The following is a 27,385-nucleotide window of genomic DNA, read 5'->3' as shown; positions in this document are numbered from 1 at the left end:
AGGAATTAACCAAAACTTTATAACTAAACTATGACATTCTGAATTTAAAATTTGTTTGTTTTTGTTTTTTAATAAAGAATTCTTCAATTTATACTACCTGTGGTTATCATGGCAACTACAACATTGTATGTATTATTATTCATCGGACTACTGTTCTCATCTTGAGTGTGATTTTCACAACGTTTCAATCGATATAACCTCCGACCTTCTTCAGGTGTATCTTGTCGAACTCGGGAATGTTTCTGTCGAACTCTGGAATTTGGACGGAATTTCGAGTGGAACCCTTTATTTACTTCACACGTAATTCGCAAATGTATATTTCGGTCGCCCACACTGAGGATTGAACCTTCAACCTTAAGGTGAATATCACTTTTACAATTGATTTTTTCCAGTACTCTAACCACTGCGCCACGGGTCCTTGTGAACAACATTGTATTTTCATCAGCCATGTCAGTTACCATAGTTTATTTCCAATCACCATGAGTATCTGTATATTCATTTATGAATTTTATACAAAAGTGTGTTCAATAATAAAAGTCCTGAAAACCAGTCATAAAACAAAAAAGAATTGAACACTCGAAACATAAAAAAGGTTTCTCATTTCTATGTGACGTACAATAGTATTTTTACTATTAATCAATTATTTATTGAAATTAAAAATTGCAATTCAATAAAAAAAAAAAATAAAAAAAATTCCTATTAAAAAATTACAGAATTAAATCTACCACAATGCAGTTCATCTTTTAATTTTTAATGTTTTGTCATAAAAAAAAAGAAAGAAAAACGAATTTAAGAAATTTGGAAGCATTTAAACTGTTGAATAAAGTCGTTTCAACCGACTTCAACATTCTAAACAAACATTTAAAAAAAATAAATAAAAATTTTGAAAGCTATTTACGTTCAATAGTTTTATAAATGGAGATTAAAATAACATTAACCTAGGGAAATTAGTTGTGATTTTATATTAAGTTGATTTAATTAATAATTTAATGACTAAATGATAACTAATAAAACTGGTTTTAAAAAATGAGGAAAAAAAAAAAATCAAAACAAAAATGAAAGTAAAGACTCCCTGGCAACGCTGAGTAAATACAACTATTTTTTTTTTTACCACTAATATGTTATATCAAAGGAAAATATTCAAACTAAAGAAAATGGAAAATTCTATTAAGCGATAAAAATTTTCAGTCAAAATTGACAATTTTATAAAAATTATTTTCGAAACAAGAAACTGTCAATCTTATGTGAAACATTCCTTTATATCCGTTATATTTGAAGTGAAAATTATCATTGCAGCAGACAAAATATGTTAATAAGTTTCTTATAAAAACAAAGGCTAAAAACCTAATACATTACCTGGGTCCATATTGAACTTTCTCTAAAAACTTATAAGCAGAAAAGGAAAAACTAAAGAAAATCCGGGAATCGGATAGAAACGAGTATTTTCCAAACTATGCCCGTCAGTCACAGAGTTGATGTAGAGAAACAGGACTGTCACAGAATGAGCGATTTACATGGGAAACTTGTTGGGCAGGAAACCCTAAACTCCAGATTTATAAATAGGTCAGATTCAGCCACAAAGTCAGTAAGTCCAAAGACAAAAGAGAGAGAGAGAGGGGGGGGGGGGGCGAAAAGAAAATATAAAAATGGATAAAATACAAAAGGGAATTTTCTCAAAACCAAAAATAGATTGGTTTCATGAATGGAAAACTTAAGAGTATTTTTCATCTATGGAATAAAAAATAAAAAATAATAAAACCCTTGTGTGAATAGAATACCAGTTAAGAATGCTGCCTCAATGAACTATGATTCCATGTAAGAATAGTGTATATAAAAAAATTTATGATAAAAATTTCTTACACTAAATCTTTTTTTTTTTTTTTTTTTTTTTTTTTTAAATAATTATTAAATAATACAAGTGGTTTCAAACGGGAAGCTCCTTTGATTCCATACACGTAGCTTGGTATTGAAAGTGTCCATATCCACCTCCTTCTCTTGATGTGACACAAGGTTGGTTTAATTGTAGAAATAACCCAGCTCACCAAAAAGGGGCACTGGATTAGAAAAATATTTTTTTTTTTTTAAATGCCCCGGTCGAAGATTTCTTAATAGAGAATAGAAAAGATACACTTTCAATTAAGCTTCTTTTTTTTTTTCTTTTTTTTTTTTAAAGGTAAATAATTTTTACAAATTATGCAACGCAGACGTTAAATGTGTGTGTAAGAAAAGAGGTGTTTGCGATCATAATCTCTACTCTTAACTTGGTGCCTTTGGACTCATTCAAATATTGTTCCTTTCATTCTTTAATTTATTCATTAAATTTTAAATTCACTTTAGCAGCTACCACAATACCACATTTACTGTACATACTATCCTACTTAAAATACCCTCAATGGTTTCAAAATAATTTTATTTACAAAAGATATTTACACTTTCATTGGCAGAAAAAAGAAAAAAAAAATGGTGAGCGAGACAAGAAACAATATCAAAGGCGAATTTGCAAACTTCCAACCATATCTACGTTCACTATTTTCCAGTTTGTTTAGAACAGAAAATAAGTTAATCTCTAAACGGAAGTGGGATTAAATAGGAGTGGAGTTTCGAAGTGGATGATATCCTTTGAAGATAAATGCAATTTGAGGAGGCCGAGAGAAAAAAATAAATTAAAAATAATATAAGTTTTGGTTTCGATTATAGTTGATGCATCCAAGTTATATGGATATATTTTTTTTATTTTTAAAATCACAACTTTATGTATAAAAATCGATAGAAAATTGACTAATAATGTATACGAAATCTGAATAAATTAAAATATACTTAAGCGTATTTTATGCTCAGACTATGCTGAGCGTCCCAGCTAGCAAGGATAAATACTTCATGCGGCACTTCCATTTCTCGTTCTCTTTCAGTGGAGGAGAAATCCTTCACGACTGAGAATTTTTATTTTTGTACCTTTTCTCCACGTTAAAAAACGACTCTGGTGTCTAACTCTGTACCGTGAGGAGGCATTGTAAATAGGTACAATAATATTAGGGCGTCTTCATTTACGCTGAACATCCACAGAATGCCAACATCAATATATTACACATGTAGTGACCACTACTTATGGCTGGAACAAATCTTTGGCAGAGATATTTTCATAACAATCACTGTTTCAACGCACATATTACGTCTTTATTTGCCCATCCGTACACATGCGATAAAGGAACTATGTTGCACTCCACGAAAAGGGATACAATAAATGTTCTAGAACACCAGTATATAAGGATTCGTCCGCGAAAATAAAATCAGTATTCTCAAATTTCTCCAGTTCAACATGTATTTAAGAAACTTCGTCAAAAGGGAGACATTAACCCCCCCCCCTCTTGACTTTACATGTGCTACAGACAAAATCAAACCAGTTTTTCTCTTCAACACACATCGTGGAAAACCACTAATTTCCAACAATGTTATTTCAAACTACTGTTTTCTTATGTGATGAACACATACATGCATTTTTTTTTTATATACAAAGGAGTCACCATTTATCAAGGCCCAGAGGTCACTCGAGGACAAGGGTTAATAAGTGTATAGTAGTCGATGGAAAAATGTAGTACCCGTGAGTAGTGGAAATTCGGTAAATTGGATTACTTAAAGAAATGGCTCATCAAGAATTTGCTCATGTTGCACTTTAAGACAACCATATTGTAGCCAGTTCGAAAGCAGGAAAACGGAGTTCCACAGGCATGCAGTTCTAAGAAAGAGGCTTTGTTCATGGAATCTATGTTTAGGTTTAGGCACAGATAAAGAGTGGGGAAATTATTATTGATAGTGGTTTCAGCTAAGTTTTTTATGAAAGTCAGGACAGGAGTGAACCATAGATTGGAGCTCAGATGAACACTTGCCATCAAAATAACAATAAAACAAAGACAGGCTTGCAATGTCTTTTCTGTGGGAAAGAGGTTGCAGGGAAGAAAAAAGGGCATCTCCACTAGGCTACAAAGTCTATTTTGAACTCTCAAGGTAGGATAAGATCTTTTTAACAACTCCTGCTCAGATGTGGCAACAGTACTCCATCCTTGGATGTACTTGGGTCTTTTACAGGTAGAGAATTTCATCAGTAGTGAGATATCTACTGGAGCTATAGAACAATCTCACCATTTCTCCAGCAGCCTTGGCAATGGATTTGTTGTATGTGTTCCATCTCAGATCGGGAGTAAAGGTCAGACCTAGAAGCTTGTCAAAATATGAAGCCTGCCGAAGACGAGAGCCATTCATTTCAATTGATGCCTGACAGGGATCATAGCGTTAATGATGGAAAGATAGAAGCTTGGTTTTAGATGCATTAAAAGTAACCAGCCACCTCTTTCCCCACTACACCATGTGATCAGGATTAGAGGAGAGAGAATCAGAGAGAACTTTGTCATTTACGGCCTTTGAAGTGTTGCCATAGATAGTAGTGTCGTCAGCATAAATGTCTATGAATGATCTTAGGACGTGATTTGGGAGATCATTGATGTAGATCAGGAAAAAAGTAGGATCTAGGATGCACCCCTGAGAGACTCCAGCATTAATATTGTGAGCTTCTGATTTCTACCCATCAACCACTACTTTTATGAACCTATCAGAGAGAAATGACTTAATTGAAAAGACATTTCCAGCTATACTGCAACTGGAGATTTTGTGGAGTGGACCTTTATGCCAAACCCTACCAAAGGTTTTTGAATTATCCTAGAAAGGAAGCTTCTGTGGAGACATTCGCTAATCCTATGCGATAAAACTGTTAGCACATCTGCTGTAGATCTAGCAGAAGAGAAATCATATTGCATCTTGCATGTTTTAATGACTTTCTTTTCCTCTCAGAAAATAATCTTAAACTTCATGCCCTTTACACGAGACACTCATTTAGCAAAGCCTGCCTAATGAATACTTGTTGCAAAAACCTTAACGTTGGAACGATTTAAATTAATATTTCTCTAACACATTTTTTCATATCAATACAACGATCTCAAGTTCTTTGTCAAGTGTCGTTTTTCCTAAGTTATTCACATTTTTTTATATTTTGATTTGGTGAAAGCCTTTTGCAAATCGGAAATTGCGATAAATTTACCTTTAACGATCCTACGAATACTCTACTACTTTCAAATTCTAGAGATTCCTGCACCTGCAACCTCGGTCTTAAAAATTAATAGATCCTGATTATGAATTGGTGAACACTAACTCACATCCTTACAAGTTAGTGACTATTTCGCATAGTCCTACGTATGAAAGACTACACCGTGGAATTTTCACATGTTCCGCTAGTATATAATTATTAACAGAAAAACTTTACTACCAATTATTACATTTTATGCAGATTTCATTTTCAAAGTAATTATTCCTAAGTAATCCAAATTTTTGTTATATGTAAATACATGCGTGTGAAAACGTAACTGGAGAAAAAAAAAAATTTATGATTTGGAATGTTAAACTTTTATTAATTAAAGCGCTTTAAATAATATTACTATTGATAATGATATTAATATAAAAAAAATTAAGCTAATATATAATAAAATTGCAGAATCAAATTATAAGTGAATGATATACGATATGAATTCATTAGACATTGTTCGAAAAATAAATATGCAAATGAATTATAACCTTGAGTGTGTTTTGTAAGGTTTCATGTGAGTATATATACATACACAGGACGAGTGAAAATATTTATTGTATAATTAAGTACAGCTAAAGCGTTTTGGTATAAATGCAGTTCGATAAATAAAAAATCCAAAACACTTTATTCATTTAGATGTAAAACAAATTTCTAAAGAGCGAGAGCGATAAGAGAAAGCGAGATGCGAGAGCGATGCGAGATGCGATGCGAGACGGAGAGCGATACGAGACGGAGAGCGATACGAGACGGAGAGCAATAAGAGAGAGAGAGCAATAAGAGAGATGAAAAGATAGAGTGATAGAGAGCGCGAGCGATCAATAGAGAGACAAAGAGAGCGACAGGTAAATAGATAACAGATGTGTGTTATATACTAAATATTTTCAAAATTCTTCACTTAAAAGGGAAAAAAATTTTTGATTCAATTTTTCTTATGAAAAAGGGGAGTAGAATCGAAATTACACATTTGATGTTCTCAGTCTGAAAATTGCCCAATTAAACAATTCTTTTATTTGTTAAATTAAAATAACACACATAAGAAAAAAAAGAAGTCAATTAGATGTGGGCGCAAGTAGATATTTGGCAAAGAGAATAATGAAGTGACTCAGGGAGACAACACAGTTAAAACTCTAAATATATCAGATTTTTCTTATAAGTTACTTTTAATCATTAACTTAAATGTTAGAATAGTTTGATAGCGAAAAACTTAGGCTGAAGCATTTCTTTCCATTAAAAAGAAAAATGGGGGTCAATGAATTTTTTTCTTTTTGCCTTTTTTAAAGAATTTTGGTATATTACTTCAAAATAAGATACATTTGAAGCTCCCATAGCTCCGTTTGATGCAAAGACACTTATTTTTAATATATTTATAACAATTATGTGAACCTTTCTCAAAAAGACGAGTATTACGCTGATGAGAAATGTCTGAATGAGTCACAATAGATTTTATTAGAATTATTTGAAATATTTTCCACTTAACATCCGTTCAAGCTTTGTTTTCCTTCCTTTAGATTTAGGTTTTGAATTCCAACAATTCTTATGACGCCATAATGATGAGAGAATACTGCAGATACATAACTTTTATTTCACTTTTTTTTCTTTTTAATTCAATTTATTAAATCAACTGTTATCATAGCTGTCTGATCCATGACATCAATTTAAAAAAGTGGAAAAAAAAAAAAAAAAAAAAAAAATTCTTTACGGAATCACTTCCTCAAAATAGAATACTTTTTAGATTTTACCGTCAAAATTTCATTCAATTACAAGTTTTATTCAATTACAAAAATATTCATAAAATCTGCAAAAACATTTACTTTTTGTTTTTTATCAATCTATATATTTATTAAAATGAAAGTGTGTCCGTGTGTATACATTTCCCTACCAAACTACTGTCAATTTTCAGTCTACAGACTCGAGATTTGCCATAAGGGATACTGAAATTTGGGAAAATCGGTTTTCAGCCAGAAATATGGCTGTCAGGGGGTGAAAGTTCAATGATTTGATCTTTGAAAAATCTACCAAACTCCTCTGCCCATTTTGGGTTTAAACACATGAAATTTTAGATGTAGGTTACTTGGACATGGATCAAACTTTTTAATTTGATTTAAGCCCAAAACAATGTTAAGGAGTTAAAATTGGGGTCAATGTTAAAAAAAATTGAACCTAAATAAATAAAATAAAAAATACTTAAATACTTTTACATTTGACAAATTCAATATTTGTCAGAATTTAGGTGACAAACATTCAGCTTTTTTTTTTTTTTACTATATCCCTCATCAATGTTGATATTTGTTTTAGCTGATGCACTCTCTGACCTTCAGGTGTATTGTTTGTTTGTTTATGGCAGTGCTAAATGTTTTGTTGCTGATTATGAATGTTAATGTTGTTTTTTTTTTAGTACTTAAATCTGACAATTCTAATTAAATGGCTGCATCTAATATTACTCCCATCAAATCTGAGATTTTATTTTCATTTATATTTTACAAACAAGAAACAAAAATCTAAGCAGATTAGATGTGTAATTCCCAGAAAAAAGTATGTTCTTTTACAATGGCAACTTATAAGTTGGTTTCGATCGAGTCAGTAACATCATTTATCTACCTCAGCAGTAATGTGGCTTCCATTGATGTTAAAGCAAGAATTGGTAAAACATTTGGATGCACTTGATGTCTTGAACATTATGTAGAAATCTGCTCTGTCTGATAATATCAAGAGACTTCTTCCAGGCAGCCATTCAATACGTTCCAGTCTGCAGCGCTCAATCTTGGACACTTCCCAAAAAAATCTGGAAGCCAAGATTGGCAGCACCTACACCCACATGAACCATAACCATAGTTGAAAGAACAAGCAAGATCTTATCAGTGATATATAGCTATGGTCACCTAAACGGCCATGTTTGAACTTTCAATGACTATGTGATGATACAGGATGCAATTGTAAAGATATTTTGCATGCAATGGGAGATGGTTATGCCTGGAGAGAAAAAGTCAGAGATATGCATGCACAACATGTTTGCGATGATTTTTGTTGTTAAAAAAAAAATCATGCGGATTCATTAAGAAATGACTTTTACCAAAAATTAAAATTAACTTGAAATAAAATTGCAATAAATGTGTTAAAAAAATAAATTGTTAATTTTTATTTATTTATTTTTTGTTACATTTTCACCCCAAACAAGGTACATTGCCATTTTGGTGTAGGGGGCTACTATCAGGGGCAGCAACTACTGGGGCACTATATTGGGATTTGGGCAGCAAGATGTCGGTTCACGTTACACTTGAACTTCTGCATGTCAGTACAGTTAGGGAAGCAGGGACCTGGAATAGAATTCCAGAGTCTAGCGGTTCTGGGGGAGAAATTACTGGAGTAGAAAGATCTTTTACATCTAGGGATCTCTACTGTATGGGGGTGGGATTTAGCTGCCTGTCGGGTTTGTTGAGGGTGTCTACGTCGTGGGGGCACAAGTGTCTGCAGTTCGTCAGAGCATTCACCATTAAAATACTTGTAGAACAGGCAGAAGGATGCAACGTTTCGTCGATGGGACAGAGGCTGAAGCTTAGACGACTGTTCAGGGTCTATCAGATTGGCGACTCTCTTTTGAACCTTGTCTAGGAGCGAGAGACTAGCAGCAGATGCACCAGCCCAAATGTGACAACAATACGCCATGCATGAGCGAATTCTTCCTTCACTAGAAATATAGACATCATATAAAATATATTTTACAACAGCAGAGATAAGCAGAGAGCACATACAGTACCTGGAATTCCCAAATGGTCACCCATTTTAGTACTGACCAGGCTCAACATTGCTTTACTTTGGTGATCTAACAGGAACCGATGTGTCAAAGTGATTATACCATATAGCGTTTTTTTTTCTTTTTACAGCAGCTATTGCATGATCATTTTCCTTTTTTTCAAAATATTTTGTGAAGTTTAACTAAATTGCTATAATTTTGTCATTACATTGTTTAAAATTATAATATACTTTAGAAAAAAGTGAATTTAAAAAGTTTGAATGCAAATTGCGAGGGACAGGTGATAACTGACAATTATATAGATGTACACTCACAGATATGTAACAAGGCCACTGACACACATGTGGCAGCAACGGCATCTGGACGTATGCAAATGACCAAGCTATGGCACAAGGTGACGTCACATCAGAGAAAGAGGAAAGGAAAGAAAAGCAGAGAGACTTTTAAGCACATGTCAACACAGCAGAATCTTTAACCACGTGGAGACATGACAGGAACTTTTAAACAAGATGCCATCCGGACTTGTAACAAGATTTTCAGACGACCATATACAGTGGAACAAATTTCATGCATAACAGCTGGTTGTGGCTGCACGCTAAGCAACTAATTAACCATATTGTTGCCGGCTTGGAAAATATGTGTCAGGCAGTTTGGTGTGAAAACAACCGGCAATAAATGCATTTTCTTTCAACTAAAATATAAACTGAATTTTTGTTTCTTTGCAATACTTTCATACACCACGTTGAGTCTGTAAAAATGTAATGAGAAAATTAAACATAATGTAGATAATGACAGCAATACTGTTATAAACCACCGCATTCAGATTTTTCTTAAATGATTAATACACTTGAAGAGCGTAACATGTCAGGAACTTGGAAATATTGATGAGGACTATCATATAAAGAAAAACTATTTTATTGCAATGTCTTTTTTTTTCAAAAACAAACAAAAAAAATATTAAAAACTGTTTCTCACGTAAATTTTGTAAAATTATGATGCAAAGCACACACACACACACACACACAAGTAAATATTAAATGCAACAGAGACACTTTGCTTTATGATTTTTTTTTTTAATTTTTCGATTTTCCATATAATCGTTGAAGTAATAAACCAATCACAGCTAATAATGCATAAATTGGTAATTATCAACTCCCTAAAATAATTGGAGACTATAAACCTGGTTAATTATATGACACAATCAAGATACATAAACCTGCTTTTCGTCTCCGACCTATCATATCCCAAATTCCTACTCCCATCTTCTAACAAAAACATTAAACGAACTTATTAGCCTGTACATACCAAGCAAATATAACGTTAAGTCCACACAAGAACTAATGCAAATATTAAAATCAATGCAACCAGAAAACAAAATAATTGCTTCTCTTGATGTAAAAAGTTTATTCACAAATGTGCCTGTAGTAGAAACAATAGATATAATTATCAAGAACATTCATAATAATTCGTCCCCACTTAAAATTAATAAAAGAATATTAAAAAAAAATTATTAATCTGCACTTCAGAACTATCCTTCTATGGCCCCCAACGGTAACATATATACCCAAATAGACAGAGTGGAATCGGATCAGTCCGTGGACCGACCCTTAGTGAATTCTACATGGCTGATTTAGAGAATAAAATATTTATAAATAATATAAAGCCCCCTATATATGTACGCTATGTGGACAACATTCTTATTTTAGCTGAAAATAATGAAATGATATACCAACTGCAGGACCTTTTTGAAAAAAACTTAATCCTTAAAGTTACAGTAGAGTTGAATAATAATAAAATTGCATTTCTTGATGTCCTTATTGACACATCCAATAATGCTTTTAACACCTCTGTATATGGGGCCGGGATCAAAGTGTAGTGTGTTCTGCAGATGCTGCACTTAAGATAATTTGTACCAGTCAATGGAGGGGAAACCCTCTATACTGGGACAATTATTATTTTTGGTCACAATCAGAGTATTTTTACCCTACTTTTAGAGGGAGCTGGTTTTTCCCCACATTAAAAAACGGCCTTGTGCCTAATTTGTTTTGGTGGGAAAGCAAATAAATACAATAAACTCAAACCTCCTGAACTTTAAAAGTGAGTGCTCACAAAGGCACAAAATAGCCATAATAAAAAATTTATTAAATCGCACTAAAATTATATCATCTACAAAAAAAAGCACTACTCCTTGAAATAAAATACATTAAACAAGTACTCATCAACAATCATTTTCCTAATTACATTGTTGATGAACAAATATAACGAATGCTACAATCCCTTAAAAACCCTAATAATATTAGACAATAATGCAAACTCCATTAATATATCAATTTTATCAAAATCGAAATGACACCTAACTTTAGAATCCAAGAAAATGCAATTAAAAATATCGTACGTAGATACTTGACGCCTATGGAAAGTAATTCTAAAATTAAATTTATTATTTACTACAAGAAATTTAGACCACAAAACCTCGTGGTTAGAAATAACTCATCACCGGCTATAAAAACGTTGATGTCTGAATTCAAATGCTCTATGGGAGAATGTAACTCTGAAAATAATACATACATTGGGGATACGACAACATTGTCCCGGCAAATAACCATGCATCTAAATAATACCAGGGTTATATATAAAAATTTGATAAAAGAACATAACTGTCCCCCTTCAATCTTAGAAAGATCCTCGTTGACAACATAAAAATTATACAACGTGAAAATAATATTAAAAATTCTTGAAGTGTCATATATTAGAACCTTTCAACCAACTATAAGTGATATTGCATTCGAGAAAAGCAGTAATGTTCTAAAATGTCTTGCGTAGTTCGTAGAGAACGGACTTTAAGCGTCTACAAACTTGCTGATTTTAAGACTCAAATTTTTAATCCATCTATATTTTTAATCTTTCATCGATTCTATATATTTTAACTTTTCATCACCTAACACCGTTTACTGCATATTTTGGTTTTCAGATGTAATTTTCATTTTCGCTCCTTCGCACTTTTACTTCAACACCTGAAGATCATTCGTGGACGAATCTAAAGCACTCCTGACAGCAACAATTATGGAACTTTTAATATTTTTGATTTTGATATAAAAAGATTATACGGAAAATCGAAAAATTAAAAAAAAGAATCATAAAGCAAAGTGTCTCTGTTGCATTTAATAATAGTTGCTTGAATGAAAAAATGCTGCCTAAATATACAAATTATATATATATATATATATATATATATTTACATACGAATGACGTTTCAAAAATAACGTCTTCTATTTTTTATATCAGCCTGAATGAATCTGAGGGGATTGCACATTTAATTGTTATGATGACTGAACGTATGCTTTCATAATCTGAAAATTTCATCTCTCTGTTGCAGATACTGACGATGCGAGACTAAGAAAGCAACTCCTGTCATGGATGTAGATTAGAAGCAGAGTTGCATCATTGAATTCCTCCATGCAGAAAAAAAAAATTGAACTGATCAACAGTTAAGCTGATACAGTTAATGTCAGCACAGTTAGGAGATGGATTCGTCTATTTCAGAGTAGTGACAGACATATCCGAGCGACAAAGCACACTGCAGACTTTTGCAATCAAGGAATCAAAAGAGACTGGCAAAAGTGCATTGAGAATGGTGGTAGACTAATTCTTTAGCACAAAATGTTGCTCACTTTAATGGTATCCCTCCAGTCTTCGTAGCTCAACATTTTAGGTTTTTTTTTAGTTAAAAGATAGGAAGCCTTACTTTTGGAATGACCCTTGCTTATCTTTAATCTGCAGTTAAAAAAAAAAAATCCATACTTATCCGAACCAAACATCTTTTGTAATATAATTATAATGCAAATGGAGAAATGTAGTGTGTACTTCGAATGCTCGACTGAAATTTAAAACGAAAAAAAACAAAAGGTCACTTCATACTATACAAAGTATCTGCTTCTTCCACTAGTAATAACTTTTATATAGTCATAGACCAGGGTTTCTCAAAGTGGGATCCACAAAACCGTGAGACTGAGTGAGGCTGAGGGGCTCCAGAAGCCCTTTCTTAAAGAGAACTAAATGCTTTATATGGAAACATTAAATGGCTGCAGACAATTATTGATCTTTTTTACCGGAAATAGATATGATACATAACTACAGGTGTGAAGAGTTTCAGGATGGTTCATGAAAATATAAATAAAAAAATAAATTAACAAAATTGTGATCATTTTTGATTAATCAAAAACAAAAAAACAAAAATGGTTGCAAACATTATTAGTTAGTGTTATAATTTGAAATGAATGTTTTTCATATTTATTTTAGAAATTATCTTGTTAGTGCTAGTTTCATTCAATATTAACGAATAAAACAACACAATAAGAATACTTAAAATTGAATAAAAGCTCAGATCGACAATATTTATGTTAAACATTTTAGAATGGCCAGTGTTGCTTTCATTAAAGGCTTACATTTTTTTTTTTTTTTTTTTTTTTTTTTAGGCAATTCTACAAACTGAATGAATTCCTCATTAGCTTAAAGAAGCAATGCATCATATTTAGAAATCACAATGTTATGAAGGTATATGTTTATTGGATCTTTTTGCCTAAAAGTAGTAAAAGGAGGTTAAAAAAAGAAAAGAAAAAGTAAACAACTGAGAGAAAATGGCATGATAATATATCAAAGAGAGAGAGGGGTAGGAATCATTCTGCAGCATGCAGAGAGAACATTTTAAACAATTATATTGTTGGTAACACTTCAATAAGTGTTGGAATCAGAGTTATCTTCCTTGGTGATGTTTGATCTTAACGCTTGAAGATTCTTGTATGATTTAGCATTCTTGTGTCCCACGTTTGTAAATTCAGAAACAAGACTTTGGTACTTTCAAATCACACAGACATCTGCTTGACCCGCTCTGTTACTGAACATGCTTCGTAAACTGTGACTAGTTTTGCCTAGTAGTAGGGTTATCTTTCTGATAGAGTCAACAGACACTCAGGCACTGATCAAGGAACCAAACAACTTTGTTCATCATATTTTTTCTTCCATTTTGCACACTGTCACTGTTGAGACTATGTAAGTAACTTTACATTATGTTCATTCACATATAAACATAGGACATGCAGTATCAGCATTGGTGAACAATAGGTATATAAATCCAGAACATCAATCTAGATTATCTTACTAGACATTCAGTCAAGCGGATAAAGACTTAAGAGATATTCTGTAATGGATCCTACCTAGAGGTTATAATTTCAATCCATGGTGAAATAAAAAAAAAAAAATAAATAAATAAAAAAATACTAGATAGACATATAATGCATCTACTACAGTGAATTAAATAAAAGATTCAATGTGAAATTCTCAGTAGCTTACCGACTATGACAAAAAAGGTATGTGACTGAAACTTGGTGAAAAGTCAACAACCAAGATGTAGAAAGCGGTTTGAAATGCAGAAATAATGTAAGGCTGGTTTAATAGGATATTCAAACGATTCTTCTTCAATGACAAATTCTGATAATTTACAAGAATCCAAGGATTGTAGGACGACACTTGCTTAGTCATAGACTGAATCAATAATGCAAATATATACAGTAACATCAGTCAAAACACAATATATTGATTTTTTTTTGCAATGTATCATGGTAAGTAAAACGATATTATTTGTAACAGAATCCAAATACTTAAATCACAGTTGAACAAATATAGGGTGGTTTACCATGAGAAAAACATTTGATGACTATATATATATATATATATATATATATATATATATATTCGGTCTCTAAATTTCTTAGCATTAAAGATTCTCCAAAGGTAACTAGTTCAAGAGATGTAATTTCACCAAATGGGACGTCAAATAGATTAAAAAAAAAAAACGTTCTGTCCGAAAACCTTTTAAGGTTATTCATAAAATTTTTTGGATTTTAACGATATTTTAATTCTATCCATATAGTTGGATTATTTTATAACCTAAAAATAATACCATTAAAGAGGAAAATCTAATTTAAAAAAAAAAAAAAAAACATTTAATCAAGGTAAATGACTTCATCTACCTGAATACACTAAACTAAAAAAAAATGTACATTTATCACACTAAAGTGTTGCTACAATTCTGCTAATTCAAAATGTGTATAATGTAATTTTGTTTTCTACTCTCGCAATTCTCAAGTGAAACAATTTAGATATTTAAAATAAATATCTAACAGAATAATAATCACAAGAGCATGAAATAGTTGTTGAGTAAAAGTGTCTGTGTGTACATTTCCCTACATACTCAATTTTCAGTCTACAGACTCGAAATTGGATATACAAGGTAGTGAGACTTGAGAAAATCTTTGCAATCCGTTGTCGGCCAGAAATTTGGCTGTTAAGGGGTCAAAGTTCAACGATTTGACCTTTGAGAACTCTACCAAACTCCTCCCACAATTTTGGGTATAAACAATTGAAATTTTAGATATAGGTTCCTTGGACATGGATCTTACTTACTAACTTGATTTGAGCCAAAAACAATAAATGTTAAGAGTTCATAATAGGGATCAAAGTTAAAAAGAAAAATTGACCTCTGCGGTCTCTACCAAATTACTCAGACAATTTCTGGTCTAAACATTTGAAATTTTACATAAAGGATATTCAGAGATAGGGCAAGCTTTTTAATCGGTTGGGGTCAAAAATTTGAGCTACCAATATATAAATGTATCTATGCATGTTTGCCTAAAACTTTCAACAGAGATGACGGATTTTCACAAGATCAGTATTGTTATTGTTATAATTGGCTAAAGAAATTAATTTCTTCACCTTCAACTGCGCACTTTTCTACAGGGAGAGGTCGCTTTTTTTCACCGATATTTTCGAAAATCATCAGCTCTTTTCGATTTTCTAGTCTTAATTTAAACCTACATCGCTTCCGGTTTAGCAGTGGTAACGGCAAAAATGTCAGGGTTTTTTCCCCCCTGTTCTTTTCCTCCTTCGCGGTACAGATTCAAGCCTACCTTCCTATTACCACTTTTTTATTTTTGCGCTCAGCACACACCTCCAAACACCCAGGCAACGCTGGGCTGAAATGCTAATATATATATATATATATATATATATATATATATATATATATATACACGTGTGTCTGTGTGTATGTGGAGAAATAAAAAATTAGCATTTATTCATTATATATATATATACACACACACACACACACACACACACACACAAATAAAATGAATAAATGCTAAGTTTTTTTTTTCCACCTATCCCAATTATATTATCAAAACTGGTTATGCATAATTAATTCTATGATACTTAACATTCTAAATACCGTATGTGTAAAATCTATAAACACTCACAAACAGCTATAAGTATTCCTCATTTGCATACTTATCTTAAAAACAGTTTCTAATTAATATCCTGTGATACACATTTCTAATTTATATCATCATAGATTTAACAGGGATAATATTTAAAAAACTTTTGCAAAACTTCATGTTTATTCATTTCCAAGGGAAGTAATTTATATAAAAATTGCTAGTATAATTTTTATGGCAATAGTAAAACATCTGATACTGCTAGAATGCTAAGAACAGATACTACACTTATCTTACCCAAATGTCTGAGAAAACATGTTTTTATAACGAGGATTCTTAAATTAATGACCCCCCCCCCACCTCTGCCACAAAAAAAAAACTAATCAGAAATCTTATATCCTTTTTTTGGGGGGAGGGGGGGGTAATGTAGTATTAGTTCTATTGTCATAGAACCATCCTCCCAGGAAGCCACCATTTGGCCATGCATAGAGTATTGTCACCACATCTGCCACTAGTCTCTCCCTTCTAGGTTTAAAAATTTTGCACTGTCAACCAAACTCCAGCTTCTGTCCTATCAACGAAAGTTGCATCCCTGTTATAAGTATTTAAATGGAACGTGCCCTGATAAACTCAAAGCACTTGCGTTCCCTTAACATAAAAATCCTGACTAACCTGACAAGCAGCAAAATCCCACCCCTACATGCCAGAAAACCTACTTAAACAGTTTCTTCTCTTGAACTGCTAAACTTCAGAATTCCCTCCCGGGTCCTTGCTTCCCTTACTGTACTAATATGTAGAAGCTCAAGTGTAATATGAGCAGACATCTTGCTGCTCAACTCCCTACATAGTATCTCTGTAGATTTGGTCCCAATTAGTAGCCCCTTATGACAAAGCAGCACTGCCTTTTTGGGGTGAATTAATGATTAAAAAAAAAAAAAAAAGGTATTGTTTATATAAACATTAAAATTAAGCTCTTCCATGGCTTGCACTGATGATGTAGCGATTGCTATATATATTAGTAAAGATACTCGCACTTCGTGGATACCTGAGCGTACGGCATAGTCTTTACCTTGGAAAATAGTGTGCACTATTCCTAGGTGGGGGACCATTATCATGCCAGGTTTAGTAAAGATCGGTTCACAGGTGTGGGCTGTAAGACACACAAATGCAACTAGTTTTATATATATATATATATATATATATATATATATATATATATATATATATGAGTGAAATTATCTGAGTGTGTGTACATTTCCCTACCAAATTACTGTCAATTTTCAGTCTACAGACTCGAGATTTGACAAAGAGTATTGAAATTTGAGAAAATCTTTAAATCAGTTTTCAGAGAGATTTTTGGCTGTCAAGGGGTCAAAGTTCAACGATTTGACCTTTGAAAACTATCAAACTCCTCCCCTAACACTTGAAATTTTAGATGTAGGTTACTTGGACATGGATCAAAAATTTTAATTTGATTTGAGTCCAAAACAATAAATGTTGAGGTCAAAATTTGGGTCAAAGTTAAAAAAAATTGACTTCTGCGGTCTACCAAATTACTCAGTCAATTTTTGGTCTAAACATTTGAAATTTTACATAAAGTGTATTCAGACATAGGGCAAGCTTTTCTTCAGTTTTTGGCAAAAATTTATCTACCACGGGGTCGAAGTTCAAAAGATTTGACCTTTGCAGTCTGTAGCAAACTATTCAGCCAGTTTTTGGTCTAAACATTTGAAATTTTATATAAAGGATATTCAGACATGAAGCAAGCTTTTTAATCAGTATTTGGGCGAAAATTTGGCTGCCAAGAGGTCAAAATTGAAAGAGTTAACCTTTGCAGACTCTACCAAACTTCTCCCCCAATTTTGGGTCTAAACACTTGAAAGTTTGATGCCAGTTACATGGACACAAGTCAAACTTTTTAATATATATATATATATATATATATATATATATGCAAATAAAGTTATGAACAATACATAGGGCCTGAGCAAAGCCAGGCTGAACTGCTAGTATATATAAAAAAAAAAAAAAAAGATTCAATATCATTTGGAAGCAGTTATCTGTCTAGCCACATTGAAGAGATGTTATACATGAAAAAGTCTCTCTATGAATGACATAACTTATCCTTAAACTTAAAACTTACCCTTGGAGCTCTTTTGCCCAACATTTGTTGGAAACAGAGTCGCCAACCTAATAGGTCCTGAACTGTCATCTAAGCTTCAGCCTCTGTCCCATCGAGGAAATGTAGCATCCCTCTGACTGTTCTATAAGTACTTTAACGGTGAATGCTCCGAAGAACTGCAAGCACTTGTACCCCCTCAACGTAAATATTCCCCAACAAACCTAACAAGCAGCAAAATCCCACTCCTTCACAGTTGAGATCCCTAGATGTAAGAGAGCTTTCTACTCCAGTAGTTTCTTCCCCAGAACCGCTAGACTTTGGAATTCCCTTCCAGGTTCCTGCTTCCCCAACTGTACTGACATGCAGAAGTTCAAGTGTAACATGAACCGACATCTTGCTGCCCAATTCTCCCACATAGTACCCCTGTAGTTTATGTCCCTGATAATAGCCCCTTACATCAAAGTGGCAATGTGCCTTGTTTGGGGTGAAAATGTAATAAAAGATAAATAAACTGCTCTGAAAGAGAAAATAAAAATATAAGCATACCAATGAATAGAAAAAAATTCACCAGAATAATGCTTAAAATTTATTAAATAAATCATGTAAAAAGCATTAAAAGACAGAGATCTAAAAAAAAAAAAAAAAAAAAAAAAGTTACATTTTTCTCAAAAGATCTGATTTTAAAGTCATTCTGCCAACATAAAAATTAAGAGAAATGGAGATACCAAAATTTGAAAATGGTTTATGGAATCAGCTCCACATACAACTTCTATATCTTATGACTGTTAGCATAGCATACATTTTCATCCAAGTGTTAGCCAATAGAGTCCAAGGTATAAAAATCGATAAATATCTTAAAAAAAAAAAAATAAATAAATAAATAAATAAATAAATAAATTTTAATTCATTTTTTGTTTTAATGTTAAACTAATGAAGATTCCGTTTAGGAAGTGGAATCTTTTCTATCCACTAACTAAAGGGAAGTAACTGATTGTTTTCCTACAACATATTTTGGCATCTGCTTTTTAGTTTCTGTTGGAAATCCATTTACATTATTAAATACATTAAATAAAAAAATGCAATAACAATGTACATTTCCATTCCTTTGTAAACAAGTCAGTTATTTTAATATTTTGTTCTTAGTTGAAAGAAAAATAAATTTAGTTATATCCTTTGAAAAAAATTAAAATTTAACTTTAAAAACTAACTCCACATACACATTTGAATTAAAGTTCACATCTGACGAAGGAAAATGTTCCCGAAATATTATAAATATGGCTTTTCCATCAAATCACACTGACATGAGTAAGAATATATGTATAAAATGATATAAAATGAAAATAACATATATTGTATTAATAAAAGATGAGTCTGCATAGTTCATTCCACCATTATACATCTTAATTTGCTCCATTTTGTGTTTATTCATTACATCTTTACATTGTATTGCCTTCTATAAATTACCTCAACAATGCTTCAAGCAAACTACATATTAAACTTAAAAATTATATTTAAAAAAAAAAAATCAATTGGGCAATACGAATGTAAAAACACTACTGGGCAACAATGGTGAACAGATCCTGCTAGTATAAAAAAAAAAAAAAGATAAAAGAGATGCCACGAGAAGTTCATAGATCATTACACATGTTTCTCAAATACAAAAAATAAATATCTATTTTTAACTGGAAAAGTGTGTGGTCCATTCATTCATGTAATATACACTTAACATTTACTTTACAATATCTTCTTGCATTCCAATGTAACGGCTAAACGAACAACAAAGGACAAACGTCACAACATTTTCAACAACGATCAGAGTAGGTCAACGCACATTGACATAAAACACACCGAACTTTTCATGGCTAAGAGAATAATTTTCTCCTTGAATGCAGAATTAAGTCAATGGTATTTAAACCACATTTATAGGATTAAAAAATAAATAAAATAAAGGATGAACATTGTCGAGAGCAAAAAAGCTCATGTGTAGGTGACTTATTCACCAAGTAATAGTTTAGTTAGTTTTGTTTCACAGCATATCAACTGCTTGCAAGTTATTTAACGCTTTATCTAGTCATTTCAGTGACAGTTTTCAAATGAAAGGTTTGTAGGAAAAAAAGTCTTGAATTGATCAATTACATTTAACTCACTGATGCAACACTAATGGATACTACCACTCTAGGCAGAGTGGATTTGAGAGTAATAGTAACTGAGGGGTGACTTTAGCATCCATCCTAAAGTTCCTAAATTGGGACCTCTTTATTGCATCATATCCAGAACGTTTGAGAGAGAGATTCAGTTTGTGAAATATGACAAGCAGAAAGAACAAAGGGTAGAAAATGTTTGGAAACAGTAATTTCTAAGTAGTGGTGCGAGTAGAAGCATCACTTTGCCAAAATACAGTAGAAGTATAATATATAGTGATATGACCAAGACAAAACGTGTAATAGAGTTAACTTAATAAAATAGATCAAGTATGCATTACTTGGGAATATGTGACATGACTATTGTTACACTTTATAAACATTTTTTTTTTTTTATTTAATAAAATAATTAAAAAAAAATTATTTTAAAATTTTTAAAAATTATTTTAGCTTTTTTTTTTGTATGTTAGAAAATAGACAAAATTAAAAAAAAAAATTTTTTTCAAAAAGCAAAAGGTTTGTTGAGTCGCTTAGAATGTAGCTAATGCATGCTGGTGTTCAGCCAATAGTGCAGCAACATTTAACAGATTGCAAACCACACGTAAAAAAATGGCTGTATGCCTGTCAAACCTGCATGCACGTCATTTATTTATTACTGCAAGGCTTAAAAAGATATCTGTACATGTATACGACTGTGTTATGTGCCTGTACGATACATAGAGCAAGCCTGGTTTCAGTGACAAGCTAAAACAAGATAACAGAGATAAAATAGAGTGCAGGTTTTACAAAGTTTCCAAGATCTATAGTTCATCTCACCGAGTTGGGTAACCCTGTGTCTGACGACTATATCAGGTATTTCTAAATCTCCCGCCCATTTGGGGAAAAAAAAAAAAAAAAAAAAATCACATTAGGTTTATCTTTCAAAGAATTTGGAGATAACCCTCCCCCATCATAAGATAATTATAAATAGAAATAAAGATGATTCGAATAATGAAAAACAGGCTAAACTTAAGAAAATAGAGAAATGCAGCTTACCAAAAGGTGTCCTCAAAGAATCCAAATCATCTATGTTACACTATGGATATATTTAAATTATTTTTTTTTTTTTTTTTTTTTTTTTTTTGCCTTTATAAAAGTAGCCTCAAATATAGAATTCACTTATTCAACTACTATAATCTTGAGATATATATATATATTTGGTAAACTGGTAATTAGTAAAAATCTGAAGAGAGTGCTCAATACTATTGCAGAGCAAATATGTGTTTTATATTTTTATTACCGTTTTATCTGTTTGGTTACATATGTTTCAGAATGTTGGACCATGTTTACGATCCAACAGCCTCGTCAGGCCTCGCAGAAGAACCACTTCTGCGAGGCCTGACGAGGCTGTTGGATCGTAAACATGGTCCAACATTCTGAAACATATGTAACCAAACAAATAAAACGGTAATAAAAAAATAAAACACACACACACACACACGTATATGAATACTCTACATCAAGGACACACAAATGCGGATCTGAAGAACATAGAGAATAGTAAACTTTGAAATGTCCGAAGTAAAGATCCGAATTTTCCAAAAGCCTAACCCCAGGATTTTGTAATAAAGGCATACTCGTGGTGTTATGTACCAAGACACACAACATTTTTTTTTTTTTCTGAATGCGAAGCAGAACTTCTTGCTGGGATTGATGACTGGTGATTTGGTTCTGCAAATGGTTGAAAAAAGTCTTATGCCATGGAAAGAATTTGTGAGAAAGGTAAAACGTAAGACCAGATCTCTTCAGAGAAAAATAAATGTACATCTAATATATAAAAGGCTATATGTGTCTGTTTCCATATTTTCAAACTATCTCTTCCGAAACTAAAAGTTGCAGAGTGGCGCTAGGGGCCTTAAATGATTGGATATTTTCTAGACCTTTTCTTTTTGCTGGTTAAAATAGTTTTTAAGGCATCAAAAAGGGCTCAAAATTGTTATACATTTTGTACATCCATCTTAGTTTATTTTTAATCAGTTCATATGCGCGTCACTTTGGTACAGTGGTAACGTCACCAGCTTTGAATGCTACAGTTTTGATTTGGTTTCGATTCTAGCTGATGGCACCCAAATATTTTTTTTTTTTTTTTTTTTTACTATAATAATATATACAAAATCTGGACAAATTAAAATATCATATTTAAGCATATTTTACGACCGGGCAAAGCTGGGCACCCCACCTCCCATCCCGCTAGTTAATCTTTAAGAATCTGTGCAAAGTAATCTGGAGGTATTGAAAGATAAATTTGTGATAACGCAAACGGATAAAGCTTTTTACATTTGCATGTAATGCATGTCAAAATATTGTTAGATGAAATAAACTAGTCAGATGTTCACAAAAACAATTTCATGTTGGATGACATTTGTAATGAAAGTCTGGAATATGTTATCAAAAGGAAGCATTGACTATTGAGTTTGGCTTTTCATACACAGAAAAGAAAAATTCCCCTCCTTATGTATTTGATGTCAAAAACGCAGAAATCATCTTCAGGTAAACGGTTCATTATTGTATGCAACACTAAGCCACTTTCAACAGCGGTCTCAAGTCTTTCATCTGCTTTTTCATAAAAAAAAAAAAAAAATTTATTTGACAAAGATAAATTTTACTCAAGATGTGTTTGGATTATGGACACTCAACCGGTACTTGAAAAATTGAATAGACTAAACAATTGCTCTGCAGTTAAGAATTTCTCTACATTTGATTTTGCAACTTTGTACGCGAAAACTGAAAACAAAGATTTGATAGATGTTTTAAACAAGGTCATTGACGAAGCATTCGATGAAGTCAGGAAAAAGAATATTTCATATTCAAGCAACAAAACGTTTTGGATGCTGAAAGCAGCAGAAGAAACAGAATTTTACAAAAATCCTCACTCAAACTTGCTGCTAGCTTTTTAATTAAAAATTCCTATTTTACTTTGGGACATTTACTGTAAAGCAAAGAATAGGCATATCAATGGGTATGGTCCAGTATCTTAGGCAAATATTTACCTTCATTCGTATGAGGATCGATATGTGTCAAAACTGATTCTTCAAGATAGAATCAAGACAATACTTTTCAGTGGATCAGATTTATTGATCTTTTAGACATTAAATGGTGGGGATGCATTTCTTCAAACATGGAGGCATATCTAACTTGAAATTGAAACTCTGCTATATTTCTGGATTCTGATATATACTAACTTTTAACTTTCTGTTACTACATTATTTTGAAAAAAAAAAAAAAAAAAAAGATTAAGTGCCAACCTTTCAGATAATATTTCTTGTGATGAAATCCCTTTCCAAAAATTGAACAGTAGCATTAAAAAATATTACTTTATGATCTAACAATTTGGTGTTCAATTTGTGTAATAATCTGATAATTTAAATTTGTTCTAAATATTTTCTCATTAGAATAAAAAAAAAATTAGACGATGGTAAAAAAGATCTGGAGGTGAATATATATATATTTCAACTACAGAGGTATTATTTTACTTTTATCTTAGCAAACTAAAAATTCAACTAGTCGCTAAAAAATGTGTCAGTATAATATATATAAACAAAAATTTTGTAACCGATAGTAATCCAAATGAATTTTTGAAACGAAATATTTGAAATGGACTTAAGGAAACGTGTTGTACAAGTCAATTACAGTCTACTTGAAGTTTTTTCTTCATGCAATGATAAAAACAGAAAACGACACTAGAATAACAACCTAATTGTTCAAGATCAAGAATAGAAAAGAAAAAATGAAAACTCAAGTGAATAGAAAAAAAAAAAAAAAAAAAGATTGCTGATTAATCAACTTTTCAACCTACTTGAAATTATGGTTTCTATGGAATTCTAATTATAAATATTAACAAAAGACAACGTTCTATTCCAACTGGACTTATATATATATATATATATATATATATATATATACTGACTATAATATAAATCTCACCTGTCTGTTTAAATGTATATATGTCTGCCTAAAAAAAAAAAAAAGGTGACGGATTTTTACGAGATCCGTATAGTTTTGAAGCTCGACCCTTCAGACGACAAATATCGAAAAATTGGCTGAAAATATTAATTCCTTCACCCTCAACTGGGCACTTTACTACAGGGAGGGGTCGCTTTTTTCGCTGATATTTTCGAAAGTCATCCCCTATTTTCGATTAACTAGCCTTAATTTAAACATTCACCACTTTCGGTTTGGTGTGGACGTAACAGCAAAGACGTCAGGTTTTTTTTTTTTTCACATTCTTTTCCTCCTTCGTAGTACGGGTTAGAGCCTGCCTGCCCACTACCGCTTTTTTTTTTTACTTTATTTTGCTCAACACACCTCCAAACACTCGGGCAACACCAGACACCCAGGCTAGTTATCTCTAGAAGACACTATTCATCCATCAGTTGATCAAACTTCAGTTTAGAACTCATGGCTCCACAGATTGAATGGATCCACTCTTGATATTAACTATTAACTTGCTATTCAGAAAATAATTTTTATCTTTTTCTTTTTTTATAAATTCTACAACAGATCAAGATCGTACTTGTCCAATAGGGGGGGGGGGGGCTTAAAAATAATAAAAATAAAAAATGCAGATTAAAAGTTCCTTTTCTCCACATTAAAAAACGACCCTGGTGTCTAACTCTGTCCCGTGGGGAGGCATTGTAAATAGAAACAAATAGTATCCGGCAACAGCATTGTTTGTTGTTTTAACCATCGAGTCATGTTGAAAACAAGTGAGGGGGCGACCAAATTTAAATGTACAGAGTTTGATACATTTCAATACTAAAATTGTCATAATTGCTCGAGTCAATCTTGAAATATAAAAGATTAGCCACCCACTTCTCTAGTTTTTCAGAAAAACTTGTTACCACTGTTAACGTATTTACAACTGATAGAGATTTCCCATGAAATTGAAATACAGGCAATCTCTGATTTATCAAGTTCCATTCCTATGACAATGCAAGTCGGACCCCTTATTATATGTAAATAACTGGGAATTAGTTAATGTATGCAGTGTAAGTATTAAGCTGCAATAAGTATTTGTATATAAAAGAACCAAATGTTCTTGCCGATGTTTGGAATTTCTGTTATTACTGTTTGAAAAGTTACTGTATAATTGCTTGTAATGTATCTACTGGACAATAAAAACAATCGAAACATTTTTAACCTGAATTCTAGTGATTGGATTAAAAAAATGCTGTGTTAGCATAGATATAGTGCCATTTATATGGTATATATATGCATTTTTTCCTATCAAATTTACATATGACATTCAAGAATTGGATAAACTAAAACAATTATGACTGTACATTAATATAATCTGTTTTTGTTTTTTTTATGGAAATCGCTCCAAACAAGGCATGAAGCCATTTGATGTAAGGAGCTTTAAAAAAAAAATACAAGATCAAAAACTTGCCAACGGTAAATGTTAGATGGAACAGATTCTGACCTAGAAAACAGCAATTCTTTCCTCTTTGTCAGAAACAAGAAACATTGCTCATGGAATGTGAGAACTAAAGGATAAAATAAGGGAATTGCATATTTTATGATTTTAAACATTAATATTACTATATGACAATGGCATAAGTGGACGGGGTTCATATACTATTTATTTCTCTCAGAGTTTCTAGATATGCCACAACCAAGAATTGTTTACAATTATATACCTTTGGGTTTCATTTAACTTTAAATATTATACGATGTGATACAATAATAATACACAATGTATTTATAGGCTCCTTCAGTTTACGGATTTTATCAGTGTGATGCAACCACGGGTTGTATGTTGAGGATGTAATAATCTAAGGACTTGCTGTATATTTTCTGCTAAGAAAAAAAATTAGTCTATATATTCATGTGGAAGGCCAATTTTTGTCTACTATTGTAGAGAAAATAACAATAATAATATTAAAGGAACATTGATAGCTAACAAAAAAAAAAAAAAAAAAAAAATACTTGATCATTAATTGAAGGAGTGATCGTTTGGTGATAGTGACTATAAAAAAAAGTCACTTTCTCTAATATCCTTTGGGAAAGGTATATATATATATATACACACCTCCCCACTATAGATGAAACTAGTCTGGGTGCCCGGCGTTGCACCCGTGAATGTGGAGTGGTTTAAAAAAAAAAAAAAAAAAAATATGGTAGAATCAAAGCAGCAGTAAGCAGCCAGGGCGAAGAGATGTGTTAAAAAGAAAAAGAAAAAAAAAAAAGTGGTAGTAGGCAAGCAGACTCATGCGGGGGGGGGGGGGGGGAGTGAAAGAAAATCTGACGTTGACGTCGAGCTTCAAAATAATATTGATCTTGTCAGGATCTGCCGCCTCTGTCCAAAGTTTTTGCAAGACATACATACATACATTTAAACAGGCAGGTGAGGTTTATATATATATATATATATATATATATATATAAATAAATAAATAAAATGAACAAATTAAACAAATCTTGATAGAAAACTGAAATAAGTTTTTCTTTGAACTCAACAATGCTTCTGTTCATATCCGATTTCTTCCTGCCAATAAACCTAACTAGGAATGTACAGTTGGCACTGTGCACCTGTTGCTTTATTAGACTTTCATTAAAATTACATTTGAATCAGCAAACAATAGCAATCAATTCTATGCTGCCTTTTCTTATTCATCAAACTTGATATGAAAACTTCTTTTTCTTAGATTTTGTATATCTAAAATACACAACGTCATACAGGATGAATAAAACCTTTCATAAAAAAGACTTTTTTTTTTACATGGTAGTCACCACTTATCAAGGCCCGTGTACAGTAATCAATAGGATAATATCGTAGTAATCGATAGTAATGGAGATTTGATAAAGTGTCTTAAGGAGGCGGTTAATCAGGAATTTGTTTATATTGGACTTGAAGACATCCAAGTTGTAGTCAGGTGGGAAACAGGCAAACGGAAGAGAGTTCCACAGGTGTGCACTTCTAAGAAAGAA

General features: G+C 32.1%; 1 protein-coding gene and 1 pseudogene across 4 annotated transcripts in view; both read right to left on the bottom strand.

The window, feature by feature from the left end:
- LOC145277237 (cytospin-A-like) overlaps window positions 1-27,385 on the bottom strand; it is a 307,717-nt gene that overhangs the window by 35,114 nt on the left and 245,218 nt on the right. The window lies entirely within an intron of this gene.
- LOC145283808 (5S ribosomal RNA) lies at window positions 8,874-8,991 on the bottom strand (annotated as a pseudogene).

Source organism: Euprymna scolopes, chromosome 1, assembly GCF_053919585.1.
Source record: "Euprymna scolopes isolate OS-2025 chromosome 1, ASM5391958v1, whole genome shotgun sequence".
NCBI classification, from domain to species: domain Eukaryota; kingdom Metazoa; phylum Mollusca; class Cephalopoda; order Sepiida; family Sepiolidae; genus Euprymna; species Euprymna scolopes.
Note: the sequence above shows the minus strand (reverse complement) of the source record. Positions and strands in the feature narration are given on the sequence as shown.